The 22,874-nt window shown below is 42.1% G+C and overlaps 1 protein-coding gene and 1 long non-coding RNA gene across 4 annotated transcripts in view; one reads left to right on the top strand and one right to left on the bottom strand.

Moving 5' to 3' along the window:
• Positions 1 to 3,809, top strand: part of LOC123969236 — a 197,441-nt gene extending 193,632 nt beyond the window's left edge. The window contains exon 5 of the long non-coding RNA XR_006824687.1: positions 3,733 to 3,809. This is a non-coding gene — a long non-coding RNA (uncharacterized LOC123969236). The remainder of the gene's footprint in view (positions 1 to 3,732) is intronic.
• Positions 1 to 22,874, bottom strand: part of bnc2 (basonuclin 2) — a 158,489-nt gene that overhangs the window by 121,593 nt on the left and 14,022 nt on the right. The gene's annotated exons all lie outside the window — the stretch shown is intronic.

Genomic DNA, 22,874 nt, shown 5'->3' with positions numbered 1-22,874 from the left:
GCTACAACCGCACACACACACACTTTCCTTTCAAAGAGATAATTTTACAGAGCCACCCGCTCCCCCGGCCTTCTGTTGTACCAACAGCGGCTCCATCAGAGCTTTTGTGCCCTCCGGCTCTGGTGACTGTACGAGCCACATGTTGACAGCTGCCAGCCAGTGACTCAAAGAAACACAGCAGTCCACACTCAAAGGCAATAAAGAGGGTGTCTTTGGTTAAAACAGAACTGTTAGGGTCACAGAGATCTAAGAATAAATCCCCTAAAATCTTCATACATGTGACTTTTGACATATGAATTCATTTTAAGTCCCTCTTGTAACTCTTTTGGAAACTGACCCTGCAATGCATTACAGTAGCTAAATTACTTTGTTGTGGTAAAGACTGGGCTTGACCATTAAAAAAATGTATTTCAGATTTGTCTGACTAGTATTGCGATTGTAATTTAAATTGTGATTATTTCAATTGCTTGCTGATGAGATCCGGCCAGGCTTCTTTTGCTCATCCATTATAAAGATATAATGTCCTCATAAATTTGAGCTTAATATTGAAATATACTCATTATATTCAAGAGTGGCCAACTCCTTATTTTTTTCAATCATAGAAAACAATAGAATGATGTTTCTTCTTCCACAAAACCATCTTCAGCAAACCGTGAAAGCACAGACATTAGCATTCAGAGAGCATATTAACCAGACATCAGCAAGGATTTCGTTATTGTTGTTTGGCATAGTCACAGAATTAACGGTAACAAGCTACAGATGAGTAAATTAGTTTGAAACAGTCTTTATAGCCAGTGAAATCAAAGTGAAGTCACAGGCTGAAACTTCCACTTACTACAGCTTGTTCAGAAAATGTTAATTATGTATATTGTAATTAAAATTGCAGCTCTTAAAAATTTCAAATTGCAATTTCCATACAAATGTTTGTCATTGAGCCCTAGGTCAAGAGTAACTTAACACAACACATGTTAATTATTTGTCTGTTTTTAGATATTTTTTTAATTAGTTATTTGTTACTTTACATTTTTGCATTTTGTTACCTAGTTATATTCCTATTTTTCTTATCCAAAAGCTGGACTGCTTACTGTGTACTCTCCAAAAAGCTCACTAGCTGGAGAAAAACATATTAGCCCAAAGTGGAAGTATGTATGACATATTTTTCATATATTTGACATATTTCCTTACAACCCCATTCAGTGACGGTTCTGTTGACTTTCTGTCCAAAAAAGTTTTAATTTACCCTCAAAATCATAAATAAACTTATATACATCTAAGAACATGTACAAACCTTTAGATAAAGTTTTTTTTTGTATTTGTTTAATAGTTAACATGAAAGTATTCCATTCCGGCTCTGCTTCTGACAAAAAAAGCAGGTCAGAGATAGCTGTAGTTCCACCTTTGTCATTGCACAACAAAGCATTGTCTTCTGAGCTGCTGTAACAACACACATCACTTCTGCTGTAATCAGTAAAGTTCACAGAGAGCTTCCTCTGGCCTGCCTCACACACACACACACGGACTGGATGGCTTAATGAATTAACGAGGGTCTGCAGTCACACCCCTCACTTCAAGAGGTTCAAGGAGGTGGACAGAATGTGAGGCTGGAGTGGAGAGGGGACTCAGGGGGCTGTTTTGAATGGCAGGAAATCCCTAAGATGTTTTCTGTACTCTCTGCCACAACCTCAGGCCCTGCTAAGGTGGTGAAGGGAAATTGTTTTTGTGACACACTCACAACACTGCGTTGTTCTTCCTTTCTTTCTTGGTCTGTTGCTTTTCTCTTATGCCTCTCTTTCACTTTCCTGTCTCTTTCTCCCCCTCTCTCTCTCTCACTCACTCACTCACTCACTCACTCACTCACTCACTCACTCACTCACTCACACACACACACACACACACACACACACACACACACACACACAAACATACATAAACATGTCTTACACAAACCCTCTTTCTGCAGCCAAATGTCCTGGGAGAGGGAGGCCAACGTGCCCTTTCACTTAAAACAGCACACACACACAGTGGAGTGTCAGTGGGCAGGGGAGTGTCCCTGTGCAGGAATGCGGGGATGATAAGTTGTGGAGGTGTCAGGGGAGAGACCCATGCTGTTACAGCCAGACACCTAAAAACACTCCACCCAGCCTCCAACTCCTGTCTGATTCTTTCTTTTTTCCTCTTCTCTGTTTTACCCTTCAGTCCTTTTCTTTATTCTTTTAAACTTTCTTCTCTCTTAGCCTTTACTCTTCTTGTCTGAATAAACCTTCACTTCCACCTCTGTCCTGGACACTGATGCTTCATCCTTTGGTCTGCTTAAACCGTTCCCCAAAAATAATTTCCCTTTATCAGTCTCTCCCTGTTTGTTTTTCACTGTACAAATTCCTTGGCTCAGTGTAAGATCACAGGCTTAGCAGATGTATTAGATATTTCTGGGCAAGATGGATTTTGACTTTAAATTATTTGATTAAAGTTTGAATGTACATTATCTTAAAGTATGTTTGTCCCAGATAGCTTGGGATTTACAGTTTAACGGTGGCTGTTTTGTTGGATTTTACACTTACTTTAATATAGTGTTTCACTTTAATTGATCCTTCACTAAGCACCCGCCACCATTAGCTGTTGTTAGGCCTGTCAAGAACATATGCAGTTGCAAATATTGATATTGCGAGCTCAAACTGTCAGCTGTCACTGGCAGATTTATCAGATGAAGCTAGATAATTTGCTAACATTCCTATAAGTCTCTGTTTGACTGTTTAATGTCTCCGGCTGACTTGTTTTTAAATGAGACTCTTTTAAAAAGGAGTCTAGATGGCTTTATACAAAACAACTTGTCCCAGACAAAAAGTTAGCATCCTTATCATTTGAGGATACTCAAACAGTGCATTTTGTGTTGAAGACAAAATGCACTGTTTGAATTTTGCAAAGCAGAGCTAGCTAGTCCTAGTGAAGTATGATAAGGAAAGAAAGATCATATTGTTATTTTGTTCTAACCCACCACTCCTAACACTTTGCTGCTTTGCATAATACATATATTTTAACAGGATGTTTTCACTTTTAATGCTACAACACAAAAGGCTTTAAGGGTATAAGACTAACTGATGTGTTTGTCGGGTAATTTTGGTATGAGGTTGCTGGATCGAGTGCACAGAGCAGGGTAGAGTGGCTAACGTTACCCTGAACACTGATACCATACAGAACAGGCTTCCACACGAGAGAAAATACTAATTGGCTTTTTGTTTTTGTTTTTTACCGAACCTGTAACCCCCACAATGTGACATACAATGTAGTTAGTTAATGATGTGCCCCATGGCCTAGGAAGTAATGCTTGGTAACTACTGTAGAGTAAGCCTGGCATGCTAGCATGTTTACAGTTGCAGCTTACAACAGAGCTAAACACATTGTTTAATGTGTTCCTTACATTTTTTTTCGGATATGGTTTTTGGTTTTGGAAAGGCTATCGACAAAGATACCAAAGTCTTTCTTGACAAGTATTGCTTTTACTAATTCCCACAGGACACTAATTCAAAACAAAAGCTTGACAGGCTTGCTGTGCCTATCTAAGCTATGATTGGACAATCACTGTTTGAGGGAGGGGTTTAGGAAACAGTTAGTTACCATCTACATGTGATATACTACTTTATATACATTTTTTAGCACATTTTGTGTCTACCTAAGCTCTTTACCCAAACCTCTCTGACTTAATCTCTTTCTCTCCCTGTTCCCTCCCTTCCTCAGTCATGATCCCTCAGAGTGACCAGGTCATGGTGACATCCTGGCTCTGCTCTGACTGCTGCTGCAACAGATTCATACAAGAAACCACACAAGAAAACTGACTAACTCTACCTAACCACAGGTTTGAGTGGTTTAGTGACTTAAGAGGAGCTGTCCTGTATTAGTAGCACAAAAAAGTGTCCACAGAGGACCGTAAACTGTGTCTAAAGAAAAGAATCTGACCAATTTTATCTTCCGCTTCATAGGGAACAATAATCCCCATTCACACCATTAACAGTTTATCAGGCACGCATGCCTTTTACACAGTTTGAAACTCAGACAGTTTAGTGAATTGCTTATAGGGGTGCTGGATTATATAAGGTAATTGAGGACACTTTATCAAATTTTTAAAAAAATATATGAAACAAGAACAGGATTGTTATCTTGTAGTTTGGAAAACACATATTTTTAGAAGAACACTGAAAGTATAGAAAGAATCCCTGGTTCCATGATTGAAGTCCAACTGGGGACCTTTGTTGCATGTCAATCTCTGTCTCTCTCCCGTTCATTTCCTGTCATCTCTCCAATGTCTGCTATTTAATAAAGGTAAAATGCCACCAAAAGTAATTGTAAAAAATGGAATGTTAGTGAGACAACAGGTTGCCAGTGTATGAGAAGACAATGCATAGCCCTTGCAGGAGCAACAAGCAAACCGCGCTGCCCCCATCTCCCACTTCAAATTGCATTTCCCCTTAATGATTACCACTATAAATATGGCAGCACAGCATTTTACTCTCCTTGTTATCCTCTGATTTTTTTCATGGTTTTGGAATTATGAAACCCTGCTCCTCCGAGTACCAATGAAAAGCCTGCTTTGTACCTTATGTATTTATCAGTCATTTTGTTTGCAGGAATTTTGGTTAAATTCTGTTTTTCCTTTTCTGTTTTTTTTTAATACATGATGCCGGGTGTAGAAAGCGGCTGGCAGTAGCATAGAAGGTGACTCATGCCAATAAAGACTATTGAATAAAAGCAGATGTTAAAACTTTCCCTGGCAATTAAGCATTGACTAAGCGCTGAGAAGTCATGTGAAGATTAAGGAAACTGCGCTGTTTGTTCCCAGGCTGCTATGATATCACCTGGTCTTTGAAGTCCTTCTCATAGCTAATGACAGTGAGAGGAAGCATAACTTTGCGTTTATGTATGTGTGTTTGCATTGGAAAAAATATTCTTTGACGTAAATGTGTGTGTATGAATTTGAATGTGTGTTCTGCACCTGAAGTGTATCAGGTCTTGAGTGTGTGGGGAATGAGTGTTAGCATTAGCGTCAGTTACTGGGAGCTGATGTGTTGAGACCTGTTTCCCTGTTAGACCATGCTTCTTCCTGGCTGCCTGACTGGCCCACTGTCTCACCCCACCCTGCTGCAGACTGGGAAGAGTGTTTGAGCTTGTACTTTGTGGCAGGACAAGGTGTACAGGGTGGGATGGTGGCTTAGAGAGGCTTCCCTTTCTCTTTCATTTGTGCAAATAATTTCAACAGGAAGCGGTTATCAGAATGGACAGATCCAAAGGGCTTAAACACATGCAGAGACATTTAATGGACAGACACCCAGCAGTTGAGGCAGGGTATGGTTTTTAGCACACTTTAACACATACATACACACAATGAGAGGGTACAGCTATTTCATGGTCTGTCAACAAAGCTGAGCATCTAATAACAGTGCTGGGCCAAGCGGTGGCTGAAGCATCCCTTTTAGCCCATCATGACTTAAGTGGCTGGAAAAGGAGTTAAAGCAGCGACGGGGAGACGGGTGGACGTGAGGTAATTGTCCGAACCAGGTGGAGTGGTTCCCAAATGGGGGGAAGAGAGACACGGGTGAGCAAGCAGGAGGATGGACGGACAGGTTTATCGTCATGACGACAGGCGCTCCATTCCATTGCAGCGGTCACCTCTTCAGAGTCGTCAGTGGGGATCAGTTCAGCCCCATTGAATACGTCACGGGAAAATGAGTAGGTTGTCCCAGACAACTGTCAACACCGGGAGTTTGGATGGAGTGACAGGAGGTGAAGGCTCCAGAGTCCGCGAAAAGAAACAAAGAGGGGACTGCTGTGAATGAGAGGTGATGAAGGAGGAAACCAATTCTGCCACAACACCACGATAGCCCAAACTCCTCCAAGTGGGAGTGAGCTTAGCTGAATACAGCTTTAAGTTTATGATCACACAAACCAAAGGCCTCTGATAAATCTCACAGAGGTTTCAAAGGACAATCAACAAACTTTCTTGCTTGAGGCCTTACCTTGTTAAATTTCTGTTTATCATTTCATACGGTCGTCATAGCTTTAGGCTGCCATTCAGGGTGCGGTGAACACAGCAAAGCGATCATGAGAGGAAAAAATTGATCGATATTTTAGTGACAGCCGCAGGACATCTGATAGATGCCCCCCTCCTCGCTCTTGACTGTAACCGTGCAATTACACACACACACCGCTTCCTGTGTCCATCCATAAATCACAGCATTCACAAGACAAAGAATGTGACACAGAAAGCAGGCAGGGAGGAGGGCTGTTCACTGCCAAAGTGCCTGGGGAGGAGTGGGTGGGGTGGAGGTGGAGGTGGCAGGGGTAGATTGAGATGGTGGATAAGACTGACAAGGATGAAATACCGCCCCCGTCCTCTTCTCCAACAAACATGGGTAAAGATTGTGCAGTACAGGACACATCTGAGGCCTGTGCCCTTGTCTTTCCCTGCACTCCCTCCCTCTTCACCTCGCTCTTAAGGGGGCGCTGGGGAACATTCCTGGGCTCCAACTCCTCCACTCTGGGCATTAATCCCCTACAGCTGTGCCCCTTACTCCCTGTCTCCCTCCCTCTTGCCTCCCCCCCTCTATCTCACTCCCTCAGTCCTGCCTTACCCCAGCTGGCCCTTCCACACTCTTAATACATTTTTCACAAGCTACTCACAAGTGACACATGTAAAGCAGGCCAGCTCAGTCACTCTACATTCACCAAAGGACACACACATCGACATGGTGACACACATTCATGTACATACTACAAATATATACATAAAACCATGCACCGCATGCATCCTATTTTATGCTGTTTAGGTCTCCTACAGTCCCTGGTAGATAGAAACACAGTGTCACATACACAAGCACACAGCTGCAAATGTACACAGAAAATCCCCTCTGGCTGTGCCCCAAAGCCTCTGCTGTGAGACTAGGTTGAGGGCCTGAGGCCCCAGCATCACACACCAGGACCTTAGGATAGCCCAACATGACTTCTCTCCCTTCCTTTGAGACAGACTCCAGCTCCTCCCTCCATATTTAATACTGAGACAGAGGAGCGACTCGCGGAATAATGTACGGGGGGGTCTGTGAGAGACATAAATTATGGAAGAAATGGGAGATAGAGATATTCGGGTACTGTAGCTATACGAATTGTGAGACTTTGTCAATTACAAAATACAAAAACAATATTTGATCAGTTTCTTCACATCTGAGGCCATATGCTCTTTATTATATCCCTGAAGCTAAGTAAATCAGATTTTGCAGTAATCGTGTTGCCAAACATAGTGATTATTGCTAAGTGATATTTAACCAATTATCACCATGTTAGTTGTTAGGATAACAAATGAAGACCCGCTGCTGTTGGCTGAGGTCAGGGTCTGACCATGGAGGGCCATATCACTATCTGTATTTTCATGGTTTATGTGTGTCTGTGCATATTGCCATGAAGATACATGCATGTTTTAAGTTGTGTGTTGTCCATCTGTATGACAACTGTGTGTCTCACTATGTGACTGCATTCAAAGGATTTCAAAACTCAACGTGACCAGACCACACTGAGGAATGTGGTTCGGAAGTATTGGCCCCCCCACCAACTCTCTGACAGACAGGAACGGAGTTAATAAGCCATGTCTCAGGAGGGGCTGCTGTGTGTTTGTGTGTATGTGCGTGTGTGTGTCTGGATGTCAGGATGCAGGGGCTCGCAGGAGTAAATTAAAACACACTTTAATAAAGTGACCAGAGGCAAGGCCTGTAGGCCACCTTCTTCACACACACACACACACACACACAAACACACACAAATGTGGACACACTCCTCTGGGACAGGATGGAGAGGTATCCTGGTGAATGGAATGTGGACAGACGGGGAGACAGCGGCAAAACAGTCCACCGGACAGAAGAGAAGAGTACAGAAGAATGGAGAAAGAGGGAGGAGGGGGACAGAGGTCAGGAGAAGCAGCCTTATAGTGTTTCGAGCTCCTCCACTCAGGCCAGGTGTCTCCCAACCAAATAAACCACTTCACTACATAGCTGTACCTCCCACTGGCTTCTGAAAGCATCCTGTACACGTAACTTCAACCTCATACCTTTTCTCTTAAACTAGGCTAAGAGTAACACAGTTTTATCACAGAGAATATATGGTTGGATTCTTTACCCATAGAAAAAAGCAAACTCCAGGACCCCGCTTAGAACCCTGAAAAGGACCTACTGCACTTAAGTCAAAACTGGTCAGTTTTTGAATATGTTTCATGGCGACTGGTGACTTAAATGTCATTTGTCAATGAAGAAAGAAAAAAAATCATTTGAGATTTGACTGGTGCTCTTTTTATTACATTTCATCCCTTCTGCAGTAGTTGAATGGCACACAATTGAAGAAATAGGGCCACTAGGTGTTTATCTCGAAGAACCCAACTCCTAAAATTCGCATAACAGTGGTGGATGGAAATGCACATTGTTTCTCCAATCCTTCTACAGTTGTGTTGGTAGTTTGGGAGAGAGATGAACAATGGGAGATAACCTGTTTAACATTTTTTTTGTTTCTTTTAAAGCTTTAGTGAGTTTTGAATGTTTGAAGAAATGACTGAATTTTGATTCTTAATTTTGCAGTTAACTATTCCTTTAAGCACACAAATGAACTGTGGCACTGATGTAAGATGGGAACAAGCTGTGCTCCTGTGGTCAAGTATTGTCTGCTCCTTAATAATCTCATTTTTGGTATATGAACAAAATACCTCCCACACACTGATCCCATCCCAGATCCAGCACAGTCAAATGGGCCGTTTCCTACATGCACAGACATTCACACACGCTCACAGGGCTGTGGCCAAGTGCTGGGGACTTCCACTGTCATTGCTGCCAAGTGTTCCTAACTTCTTCCAAAGAAGACTTTAGATAGGAGCTTCTCACACACACACACACACATACAAACACACACTGCCACCTCTATGAAAACCCCTCCAGCCAGCAAATCATGTTCTGCTGATGCGACGGAAATAAATGTCGCCAGGCGGAGACACAAGGCTACTCATCTCCCATGTACTTTTCATCTATTCAAATGAAGTGTGTTTTAATTTAAGCTGCTTTGCATTTGACTGTGGGGCGTCACAGCATGCGATAAGTAATTGCCTTTGATTACAGCACCTCGCCTTTCTCTTGCTAAGGGCAGAGACTCACTCTATCTATCTATCTATCTATCTATCTATCTATCTTTCTCTCTCTCTCTCTGGTTAACTTGGTTCGTATTTTATGACTTCATTTCAAATCTGGCCACCATCACTATCGGTGATAGTAAATTGTACTGACCAAGTTAATTGAGATATGTGAGAGCTGGCTTGGTTACAACATCTGCAACTAACACTTTGCTCATTTCTTACTGTTGCTGTGCCTGTCAAGTTTCCTGTTTTCTAAACTCAAGGCACATATGCAGTGTAGGCCTACAATGATAATGGTGGCTGATTTACCAATAAAACTTTGTAATAATTTTTTGAAACAATGGGTCCTTGATTTCGAACATTGGTAAATGATAGCAGGCTTCTCGTGTCTACTAGCGACCATCAGTTTACTGAAATGACAAATGTAGCTAGCCAATTGTGTTAAGCTAACATAAGCTCCTTGAGTTGGTTGAAAACACTCAATTCTCCCCAATTTATGTAATCATTTTGAAATGACTATCTCATTGGTCTTAAAAATGCACTTGATGGCCACATATAGGATATTGTGCTAAGTGACTGTGGCCAACTCTGCATGTCCCAGGCAAAAAGTCAGCTAGATGTTTGTTTTTTTCCAAACATAACCTGTAAACCCACAAACTAAAGTAGATTGTTAATAGTAATACTATCTCTTGGTCGTGGAAGTAACGCTTGGTTAATAAAAAATTGCAGCTTATGTTAGAGCAGATAAACACACTGTTTAATCCATTCCTTGTACTTTTCTTACACTTTTGCACACAAGGAGAAATCCAAAGCTTGACAGACCTGCTGTGCCTAGCTACAGTTGCTAAGCTATGATTGGAGAACCACTGTCTGGGGAAGATGTTTATCGAACAATCAATTACTTGCTTACAATGTTATCGTAACGAACAGAAATAATGGCCAAAACTTAAATAAGTTGTAATAAATGGGATTTATCTTTCCTCTTCTGTACACAAGCCCACTGAAAGCTGTTCTCAATCTAATACAAGGGCCCAGCATCAAACCTATCTCTCCCCAGGCGAGGAGGCCCTGGGGTGGGCCACATGCGAGGGAAGCTCCGTCTCTGGAGATGTGGAGGTTGACACAGAGTCCCCACCCTGAGTCCGGCGGGTGTTTGTGAACAGTGGGCTTGTTTTGGAAGAGAGTGTCCACACCACAGCTGTTGAACAGTTCAAGGCGGGGAGTCCTTCTGGGCAGGGGGACTGGGCGGTAATGAAAATTCCCCAGGAGAGAAGCAAGGGGAATTCTGCGCTGTTATTTGTTATGGGAAAAAGGAGAAGACAGGGACAGGAGGGAGAGAGGGAGCGATGTCAGAGGAGGGGAAGGAGTCACAGGTCATTCAGTGTGTATATCACTTGTGTTTTTATTCTTATATTCTTGTGTGTATTGGTGTTTTGTATGTGTTGTATAAGCTACTCGATGTCTCCATTTTCCTCTGGATAAATAATGAATCTATCTGTCTCTCTGTCTGTCTGTACATCTGTCTATCTAGATATGTGTGTGTGTGTGTGTGTGTGTGTGTGTGTGTGTGTTTTTTCTGTGCGTTTGTCTGCTCAGGTGGTCAAGTGGTCCCTCCCAATATAAATGAAAGAGAGAAAGAAGGGAATCAGAAGGAAAGGTAGAAGAAGACAACCAGTGAAAGATTAAGGCAACAGTGTGTGCGTCAACATGCGTTTCATCCCATGGAGACCATTTGAAATGGCAATGGGAGTCGCATTAAAACAAATATCCTCCCGAACACACACACAGCCACACGCGCACACACACAATTTTCAACTTTAGCTTAGTTTTGCTTAGCCTCAAGATATGAACTAGCTATGCTCTTATTCCAGCTGTACTCGTTCCAGTGTTTTGTCCCCATCCTCCAAGTGTGTTTGTGAGTGTGTGCGTGTGTTTTTATGTGCATGCACACCAACGAGTATGAGCTTCTGTTTATAATGAGAGGGTTCCCTACTGTGTATATATTCAAATGGGACTTGGCAACACACACCATCGTCATTCCTTCAGAGTCCAAACACCCTCACCACCCGCTCGCTCTAAATGTACACAGACCACAGTTAAAACTTAACACACACACAAGCGCGCACACACACACAGCGTTTCTGCCCTTGAGTCACTACAATACTTTAGAATTGGGACGAAGTGAGAAAAGAGAGCCCCCTCCCTCCTCAATGGCATGGCAAGAGAGCTCCAAAGTCTACTTATCAGCCCAATGTGTTTCTACTTTTCTAATCTGCATCATTTATTATGGACAAAACCAGAATAGGGAACACAGCCATGGTCAATATTATGTCTTGGCCCAGTGACTATTACTGAACAGAGCCCTGGTGTCCTGAATACACATGTATGCATGCTCAAACACACATGCACAATAGCAGACACATGCTTGCACACTCAGTTTGCTCCAACAGGCCCCTTACCAGAAAAACGCTGTGTCTCCTAAGAAAAATATGGTTGTTATGGGAAAAGAGCAACAATACAGTCATTTTCACTCAACATAAAATATAATTATGTGGACCTTCACAGAGACTTACAATGGCTGATAAAGAAAATACTGTGGCACAAATTAGACAGGATCACTTCTCCCTCTACGGCTTCTCTCTTTCTCCCACACACACACACACACACACACACAAACAAATCACTGGGAATTAAAGGGACTGGGGACCTAGACAGATTCCTGGAAGGTTCCCGATGGCCCAAATAACCCAAGTGTACCCACAAACACACACATATACACAGAGACACTGTGCCCTGAGGACACCCTGATAAAACAGTAAAGAGAAAGAAAAATGAGAACAATACGTTTTTATTCCATGTATATGTATATGAGGAATACAGTGTGTCCTTGATATACAAGAATGCATGTGTGGCTTTGTGTGTGTGTGTGTGTGTGTGTGTGTGTGTAAGATATGGCTGTTTAAGGGGCCTGAGGTCTCTGAAGGATTAATGGTGGCAGGCCAGGCAGGGTAATCAGGACAGCGGATAAGTCCTGGTCATCCAGGCGTTGAACTGAATAAACATGAGAACCTGGTGATATCTCCTACCCACAGACACACACAGACAAATAATCACACACACACAAATAATCACACACATGCACAGACGTCAACCGGATCTAGAAGGAGCCAGACTTGTTCCAGAGGATGATGCCAATCAGGAGACTACGTCACGTGCGCTCACACACTGACACACAAACACACGCACACACACACACACACACACACACACATACATAAATGCAAACGTACGCTCAATATTCTCCCTTATTGCCTTCCATTGAAAGTGCTCCCTCAGGTCATTGAGTGTAGCATGTTTCTGTGTGCCATTAGGCCTCTGATAAGTCCTCACCATATGTAGACAGGAGAGTATAAAACATGCCTAGACTAGGGGAAAGTCATTATGGGTCCCTCTGCAAGCCAAAACTTGTCTGTCACATGTCACATGTGCTTCATATTACAGAATATTTTCTATTTGCCTGTATGCAGGATGCATGTAGACCTGGAGTCATGTTCAATTTAATAGAAAAACCAAGATTTTCAAGATTTGTTACACTTAGCCAATAATACCCTTCAGAATTAATTTAGAATAATGATGCCTAACCCTGGTTTATGAGCTGCATATTGTGTCCTTTTTTATAGGTTATAAGTAGATATATTATGCATATGTATATATAACTGCATGAAACAAATGTTTTTCCTTAAAAAACAGCCTCTGGTAGGCCATGTTTGGTCATCACTGTAATCAAGAGAATTCCTCGTGTTTACCATAGAGTGTAAATGACTCTTTTTACCGCAAGCAACCTAAGATAAAATAACTTTGTGCACATTTGCTGCAGTTGAAAAACAAGCTGGGGACTATCTGAGAATGGCTGTGCTTATTGTGGCCACACGCCAAGGGTAGGTATGCAGCCCAATGGACACCATCTGCATGAACACATTTTTTAAAAGCTAGCATTTCAAGTGTGTGCCTGCGTGTGTGTGTTGTGTGTACATGTGCAGAGTCGGAAACCAGGAGCAAATGCTTCACGCCAAATCGGGGGGACGAGGTGGGAGAGCAGGACATTCCTGCGAGATGACAAGCCATCACAGTCACACACCAGCGCAGGAATGTTGGGAAAACAGACAGGGTGGGTGGGATGCAGGGTTGGAAGTGGGGTTGCATGGGAGGATGAGTGAGCAAGGGGGGAGGGAGATACAAGAGGAAGAAAGAGTGTCACTTCATTAGACCAGTAGTCATGGGTTTCCAAAAAAAAAAAACACGAGCGGAGGAGCTGCTGTAATTAGTTTGCACTCACTGAAAAGAGACTAAAAGGGAACGGCAAAGAGATACAGATACAGATGGAGAGAAAGAGGGAGAGAGAGAAGTGGATGAGAGAGGGCTAACTTCTGCCCCCCAATCTTCATCACTGCTCTGCCCGCCCCCTCAGCCCACCCCTGCTGTTGGTTAACTCCAATTTCTGTCATGCAACTGAAAAACCACTGGAGGGGTGAAAGAAAGAGGAAAAATGGATGAAAACAAATCTCTGCGTGTGTGTGTGTGTCTTTGTGTGTGTTTGTGTGTGCTTCTACTGAGTTTATGAAAGTTAGAGGTGGGCTTGCCATAACGACGACAAAGGGCCCTGAAATGAGCTGGAGGAATGTGTCTGGTGGCAGCATTAGGATATATAGAGGGCCAGCAAAGAGTGAGAGGGAGAAAGAGTGTGAACACTAGTGAATATGCGCTCCAGATGTGTCGGCCTGTCACGCTGCAAGTAAACACCCTCGCTGATGGACAGCTCAGGACTGGATGGCCTCACCGTCTTCCCCCCGGGGAGACAGCTGGAGAAGGAAGGAGGAGGGGGTGGGGGTGGGTGCAGGCGCAAAAGGAGGAGGAGAAAGAGGAGTTGGGGGGAAGCAATGGGTGAAGGAGCAGAGGAGAGGGCTCTGTGCTGAGGGACCCGAGCCAAGAGCAAGTCACCCTGAGGACCTGTGTAGCCTGGCAGGCTGGAGACAGAGAGCGACGGGAGAGAGAGGAAACGAGAGTAAGACAGAAAGAGAAAAAAAAGAAGGGAGAAAAAGTACATGGGGGAGAACGAGAGGGAGGGATAGCAAGGAAGGACTGGGCCTGATTGTTCCCCTCCTGTCCCTCCTCCATGTGGCCTCCAAGGGGGCTCCTGCAGCCTCAGCGAATTTCCGTCTGGCACAGACCTGCGAGCTCCTGGGAGCAAACTGAAATATGAACTGCAAGAAGGGAGGATGGGAGGAGAGACAGAAAGAGAGGAAAGGAAAGAGAAGGGAAGGAAAGATAGAGGCACCAAAAAACAAGGGACGGACAGGGATTTGAGGTGAGTGAGGAGCTGTGGTGGTCCATCCCCTGATCTCTTCGCATAAATACACATAATCTCTCCCATTTAGTCTCTGACATATTAAAATGATGGGTTCCCCCAAATTATATAAAATATGTATATACATTTTCTAACTTCCTCCCGTGACACATAGCTATGCAGATCGTTGTGGTTTCATTTGCCCAGGCTTTAAGATTGGTTTTTACCACTACACCAATACTGCTGAATAGAATTTTGTTTGTGGTGCTCAAACCACAGAAAGATTACGCTGACAAAAATTCAAGAGCAGCATCTCTTTCCAGAAATAGTGTCCCTGATATGCTTGATAATCCAGGAGACACACTATCAGTTAATTCAATTCAGTTACATTTTTTTTATATAGCGCCAACTGATAATAAAGTTATCTCATTGCACTTTTCACAGAGCAAGCTAGACCGTACTCTATGAAATATTAATGGGACTGTATTGGGGTGGCAGCAGATATCTCAAAACTTCGGCTAATAGAACAACTGTGATCTTTTGAGTTAAATACTTATGCAGTCTGTACAAAGATCAGGCAGAATTTGTTCTTTGTAAGAAAGATGTCCTTTTTCTAAGGTGTCTAAGATGATTGCATTCATCAGTGTTTTCTTGTGAGCTGTGTTTGTAATGCCTTCCTTCAAGCAAGTTTGTTTTGGGAAAAATAAATGAAGTTGAGAACTATATACTTGGCTAGACAGCAGAGGTAAATAAGAAATGTGTTTTTGTGATTTCACTGAAGTGACCCTTCAAGGTAACTTTAGAACACAAAAACCTGGCACACAGACGCACACACACATGCGAGTGGAGAAAACAGCCACATTAAGTTCCCACATGTTCACCTTGAGCGGGTGTACCTTTCCTTTCGCACTCTTATGGAACTTGTACTGTGTAGTATTATTCCTAACTCCTCTGCTGTTATTTTAGCTGCAGCAGACAGGAGCGCTCCAGCGGAGTGTGAGAGAAGGAGCGCATGATTGGATAACTGCACACACTGCGGTCAGGTGACCATTAGGCCAAGAGGGCACCTCTCTACTGCGTGATGGGTCGCCAAGTAGTCACCAAACCATGGGGAAGGGGGGGGGGGTTAAACAGAAAGTTTCCTCTTGAGGCTATAAACTAATAGTAATTTAAAACATATTCATAATGTAATTGACAGTTTGAATTTTGACAGCAGTTATGAGCACTAAAAAAATTATAAGAATCCTACACTCCAAATGTGATGTGTCTTGTAATCATACACTGCAACTGTGATATGGCACATATCTAATACACCTTTTCTGAGGTGTTCCAAAACCACATTAGTTGATCTGCTGAATATGGGGGGCTTGTGTGTAGCAGATACATTTGAGTCCCGTCAAGTGCAGTGGAGCTGCTATCAGAAAGCAGCACTGATGACACTACTGCATTAAGCAGCTGTCCACTCCCATGATCATTAGTGCGATATGGATGCAGCGGAGCAATGAACAGGATGCTGGGATTGCTACAAAGACAGGTCTCCAGGGGGGAGAAGGCCTGGAGATGAGTCTAAACAACATCAAGTCACCGCAACCCTCAGAGACAGGGTCAAAACTTTTACACGCACAAACAAACATACAGATTGAATTCTCCAAACATCTTTCTGCGATAATCAAATCTTATTTCACTCCGCCTCTGCACATTCAGTAACACATACATGACAGCATCACGGCAAAGAGGCCTTTTAGTAAAATCAGTTTTTAAAATAGATAAAGATAAACAGATGGATATAATAATAACAGTTTCACTCTCCTGTATATTTTTTGTGCCTACGTTTAAAGTAAGTCTTTTTCGAAAGAGTATAAAACTGGACATATTTTCTCTCTGAATGGATGTTTCCCATGGTAGCAGTTGACAGACATTTGATTGCAGTCTAGCAGTCTTGCTAGGAGGTGTGCTAACTGCTTAACTTATGTTAAAGTAGCATGTCATAGTCCTGTATTACCAAAAACATTGATTAATTGTTATTTACCCTTTTCAGCAATCCCGCATAGTGCTGGCTATGGACTGTTAGCGATGTTAGCTGCCTGTCCCTTCACAACGTTCAACATTTGGCAGGACCTATTGTGCCGTTAGATCTTATTCCAGAAAGAAAGTTGAAGTTAGTTATCTTAGCTTTCTAACATTAGTAGTGATTCCCACTATACGTTACTGTTTGTTCATGTTATTTCAACACCTGCTGAGTCATCATCTCATTGTTGTAGCTGCAGGAGAGGAAGGAGAGGGGGTCTACCTGCTGTTAGCTGTCTCTCTTTTATGGGTCCATTGACCACACTGTCAAAACTAAATAGACACTGTTAGACAGTAGCATCTTTCTTTGGTCCAAACCTGAATGTTGTAAAAGGTAAAATTCTTCTAGCTTGCTTTAATCCTACCTTGTTTCATTTTGTAAGATGCTTACTGTGCTTTGCTCTGATAATACATGGTAATGTTACACTCCTGGTTAGCAAGGTTAGCCTAGGCAGCCTTGAGAACCAGACCTGCTCTGAAACCACGACCGTGAAACATGAATTCCACAAAGCTTCAAAAAACATGCACGCCTCTGAAAATAACTGTGCAGCAGATTAATCTTCTAAAAGTATTCAAAGCTTGAATGACTGCATTGGCTTTCAGCATTTATTGAATTCTAACTAAGAGATGTAACCTTGCTCTTGGAATATTCCCACTATCTGGCCAATGAGGTGCAATTGTACCAAGATAGAGTGTCTAATTAGCTTAATTATGAGTTTTAAGTGAGGGATTAACAGATAGAAATCAGAGGTAGGTGAAGATTACAACAGAGAAAAGCTCCTCTCTTTTCTATTTTCATGGAAATGGCTGCCACTAGCTATGAGCTACATGACCTAAAGCTATGGCCAGAGTTGATGAAAAAGGTAATAAAAAAAATAAAGCAAAGAAAAGGCAAGACCAGAGGTGTGTCTGTGTGTGTATATATTCAACCTTAGCCCATATCTAGGTAGTATTTAATTTAAACTAGCAAACGGCTGGTATTAGGTTGGAGCTGTATGTGCCACTGTCAATGAGAAGGGTCTGCTGTGTTTTCCCACTGTGAAAAGCAAAGTCACACAGGGGGTAATTATCTGTGACGTGGAGACAGACATGGCTTCCTAACGCACACACTCTCAAATTCACACCCCAACATTTATGCACGACCATATGGTCCCTGGTGCACAAATGTATAAAACTCCCACTATGTGTGTGTTTGTGTGTGTTTACTGAGCTATGGATGGGTTCCCTCTCAGAGCCACGGGTTGAGTGAATATTCTTTGCACGTTGGGACAGTCCACAACACAGTACGTCCCTGTAGACCCCTGCCCTGCCTGCCTGTACCCTCTGATTTGGACAGAGGGCAATCAAGCAGACCCAGTAAACAATACACAGCAAGGCCATGGAAAACCACAATAGCTCCTCAATGTATTCCTCTCATATCACTAGGGACACCAGTGTTTGTCCAATCACTGTGGAGTCAGAGAGAGACAGAATGGAGGGACTATTAAAATGATCAAGGATGCTGGTTAATGGCCAGTGGAAGATAGGCAGCGGAAGATGACATGCTGTACAGTGCTTTCATAGAGCTTCTTAGGGAACATCCATTAGAGTGAAGGCCCATAGGAAAGATATATATAGTAGAGTGTCAATGGCTGCTTTTCAAAGGCATTTTCTTCTTTATATTTTCCTGGGTATGCCTCCAGAGATCTTTGTTCATTCTGAGCAAGAGCAGAGGGGGCGTCTAAGGCCCTTCATGTGGCCGTAGTGCAGAGTAAAACTTTTTCAAGGACATCACACAGTGAAACTGTTGGTACAAATGATAAGAGAGAAGCTCCAAATACACAGACCCACACACAAACAAACAACTTGTGCAACATTGCCATTTGCTAAAGATTTTGGTTGTTGTTAACTGTCAGTAGAAGATTGCGAACTGTCATTTTGGGTGTCAAAGTCAGACGCTTTAACTCTTTAGGCCTAAAGATTTTAGTAGTGGACTTCTGACTGATGAAGATTGCCAGTTCTGGCCCTCGATGGGTATTGAGATGGCCTTGGGCCTTAATCTACAACTGCTCCAACTGTGGCTACCCCATCAGATCAGGGGTCTAGGGGTCCACACACTGTAGATTGCAAATGTTGGTGACTTCCTTTTTCACAAATGATTGTAAGTCCAACAGGGCTCTTGCATGGGTCACAAGCTTGCTGTTTGTTTTTTTTGTAGCATGTCAAAATGAAGAGATAAATGTTAATGTGCAATATGCATGTGGCACATTTTGTGAAACATGGTAAACCTTCTCTGTAGAAATAAGGGTGTTTGATCAAATGACCAATGCTGTCATTTTTTAGGCAAGGAAAAACACATGTAACTTGACAAACTAACATATGGATGCATGAAATTAAGTGTACATAACAACTTTATTTTGCCTTTAAAAACTGTAGAAAGGGTGATATTCAGCAGTAATCTGCACTTTTTCCCTACTTATGGTTTTTGCTTTGCTTCTGCGATAACCACAGAGCAGTACAAGAAAATCTATTCTTTTCTCTTGTTCCACTCTAGCCAAGACTAGCTGTGGTAATGACTAAATAGAATCTGGAGTGTCATCTCCAGCCAGAAGTAGAGGAAAGAGAGTGTTCCTCTCACATTACCTACTGCTACATTGGCAAATGATTAGGCTGCTGAAAACATCTCATTATCAGTATTTATGAGGGAGTGCGCCAGCCGGAGTAATGACAGCTTTACTCCAAAGTGGCACTCTCTCTCTTTCTTTCCCTCTGCCTCTCTTTTTCTATGTGCACACACGCTGTTTATGGGCCTTTTTCAAAACGGACCCTCCCCACTCCGTCACGGAGTGTACTCTGTAGTCACACTCGCAGCTGAATGAAGCACCCTTCATTAAGGTGTAGGAAATAAATATACAGCGGCAAGCTTTAGGAAGAACTTCCCTCTCTCCAGCGGAAACAGGAACTTAGTACATAAGTCGTCGTAACCATGATTTCATCTCAGCATCTTTTGGAAGCTGCTTTTTTTAAAAGTAGAAATTGTCCAAACAATAGGCTATATGGCATTTATGGATAAAAATGTATCTAAAATAAATATTCAACAGAAATTCAGTTTTCTAGAAGCGGCAACTGTTGCCATGATCCACCAGCTGTTAGAGGATGAGAAGATGTCTTTTGTTTTGTAAACATCTTCTCATTCTTCACTCTGATGTTTATGAGCTGCTTGGTTTTTGCAACAGTCTCTTCAAATCAGCTGTTCTCAAACTGGGGTGTGGGACCCCCTGGGGGGGCCTAGTGCCACTGCATGGATATTGAGCATCCCTAAAGTTGCATCAATGTAAGTAAGTAAGAAAGTAAGTAAGAAAAGTTTATTTATATAGCACCTTTCACAGATAAAAATCACAAAGTGCTTTACAATAAAATGCAAACAGTGAAATACAATGCATAAGAACATATAATTACATAGGGAAAACATAAATCAGACAACCATAAAACACTCGTCTAACCAAAAGCCTGTTTGAGTCTTCAAATGCTTTTTAAAAGAATCAACAGAATTCAGAAAACGTAGAAAGGGAGGCAATGAATTCCACAGTCTAGGTGCCACTGCTTGAAATGATTGATCCCTTCTGGATGAATGTGATTCATGCGGTGGCATAAACCAAAAAAGAAAGAAGAAGAACTGATGCTGTTCTGCTAACCTGAGTCTTTTATTTTGTTTCAATCACCCGTGTTGTTAATAACTGAAAAATGAAATCCAGTTTTGCTGGAGTTGGGGGGGCTTGAACTTTTTTCAGCTTCTAAAGAGGGGTGTGACTGAAAAAATTTGAGAACCACTGCTTTAAATATACAACACTTCGTAATCAAATGAACCCATCTACCATTTTCTAGACTAGACAAGGATATAGTTGATCCTAAATACAATGTAACCTTTACATTGTTAACATCTGTGTAACAATATTAAATGTCTATTTTAGTTTGAGCAGTTAACATTTGTACAGGTACATTTGCACAGAGTGTGTTCCATGACGGATACAAGATGGTGTTGCACGTGGTCAGTAAGTCAGCATAGATGCATACTCTACTCCCCGCTACTTTGTTTGGGGTGGCGCTTAACGTGGTGGACCCTTGACATGGACGAGCAAACTGAGTGGAAGTGGGTAGAGTGTGGATGTAGGCAGTGGTCTGAGAAAGGCTCTATCTTTATACATAGAGGAGGGATATAAATTGTGTAGATATATATATAGATTCAGATACTGTAAATGTGATCAGTAATGTACTGTAGTACATTAATGCATTATTCTCTCCCTCTTACACCTCTACCCTCCTTGCATTTTGAGCCACTTATAAAGAGACCTTTTATTTCCTGCTGTGTGTTTGAGAGCTTGACTGTGTGTGCTGATAGACTATCCTTGTGAGGCTTTAACATTAAGGACATTTTTGTCCGATGTTATTCTTTAAGGTGTTTTTAACATTTTGGGGTGTGAAAAAAAAAAAAAAGTTGGACAGAAAGGAAAAGATACTCTTTCAAATTAGACCCGCTTAGTGTGACATGGGCTAACTTCCTCCTCCAGATCAGTCAACATGTCATCTTCTTTGTTGGAAGCTTTAGTTTTAGCTTGGCAAACTTGAAAATCCGGTTTCGGTCACAGATACATACTATCTCTGCACTAATCATTTTTTTCATCTCTAGACCGAACCCGAGAGACTGAGGAGATTTCTTATTAGTTTGGATCCTGTTGCCTGAGGGGCCAGAAAGCGATGAGATATTTGACCAAACGCAGAAACCCAATAAGGGGCCATCGATTAGGAGGGATGAGCAGCATATTGGACACACAGGTGGCTACAAAGAAATTAAAAAGCTGCAACAAAGAAATGGAAGAAATCAAAACTGGGGCACCTGAAATCTCTTTGCCACAAGTTGAACGTCTGTTTGTTTGTTTATGTTTTGGATCCCCCAGGTGGAGGGCGTGTTAGCTGCCTGAAGAGGAAGTCACTATGGTAAACTTGTGTGGACCATGAAAGAGCAAACATTAGATGTGTTCAGTGTGGTCTGATTTGATGTTCATGAGTGATATTAATGCAGTCCAATACAATAGTCCTGTAGTAAATTTCCTTCATGAAGGTTATAATGTTCAGTTTTTTTTACAGAGGTGCTGATTCAACTGTATGATCATTTTGGAGGATTTAGTTTGTGGTGCTGTTTTACTGTGTGGCATTATACAGAGATGTGTTTCTATAATTAATATTTATTATTATTTTTAATATTATTAATAGAGTCAAAGAAAAATGAGACACATCCTGCAGATAGAAAATTACAGATGAACATTTAACAGACACCATTACAAAGGCAAATTGCACTCAGCTACAAGACGTTATGGCCATGTTTGCGCTGTAATATCATTTGCGCTAAAATTGTATATTGGGCGTTGAGACGGGACCAATAGCGGTTGCAAGTGATGCGCAGTTCTTGGTGCTCCCAGAGGTCACAATCCATACTCTGTGAATTATTATAGTATTTTGTTGCCTTATGTAACTGTTTAGTCAAAATTGAAGTTTTATATATTTTTCTGACAGTGATAGGACCTCTGACATTAGATTTTTCAAGGGGGCTTGAATTTTTGGTTCAGATCTGGTACTGTAATTTGAGTGGTCCAATATCTTAGTTAGCCGCCTTCCTTCCTGCGCAAACACAGTGCCGAGAGTGGAAGCTGCCAAAGACTCAGTGGGAACAGCGGTGGGAATCAGTGCTAACATTAGCAAGCTAGCAAGTGCTTCCAGATTATCAGAAACATGATGTCAAGTTCTGAATCTGAGTGGCTAACCCTAAGCCTAACCCCACCATAACCCTAACCTTACCTTAACCAACATAGACAATGAGGAAAATCTGGTGGGGGAAATAATTACACTTTCCAAGTGGAAGGTAATCAGCCTGGATGCTAGCTTCCACTTTCCAAGTGGAATACAAATGTGGCCATACAATGGGTCCAAATGTTGAAAGTTCACTTGATCACTAACAGTGTACAACCAACACTATGTGGCCATGTTGAAAAAAAGGAATATCGTTTTGTATCAACATATGTAGGCTATACCGGGCTATGACATGCTCCACTTTTGTTAACGGTGTGTTTCCTCGCAACGACAGCTCTAAAATGTCAGTCAGCCGCTGCAATGGGAACTATCCTAGAGGCTTGAAGCTTAAACAATGTTGCCACAAATATGTCCAAAAAGATTTTTACTCTCTTTTGAAAAAATATCCATAGTAACTGCAGTATCATTATAGTTTCTTTTCAAACTTATGTTTGACAAGGTACAATAAAATATACACTGATGTTGACTGCA

This window comes from Micropterus dolomieu, linkage group LG04 (genome assembly GCF_021292245.1).
Source record: "Micropterus dolomieu isolate WLL.071019.BEF.003 ecotype Adirondacks linkage group LG04, ASM2129224v1, whole genome shotgun sequence".
In the NCBI taxonomy this organism is placed as follows: Eukaryota; Metazoa; Chordata; class Actinopteri; order Centrarchiformes; family Centrarchidae; genus Micropterus; species Micropterus dolomieu.
Note: the sequence above shows the minus strand (reverse complement) of the source record. Positions and strands in the feature narration are given on the sequence as shown.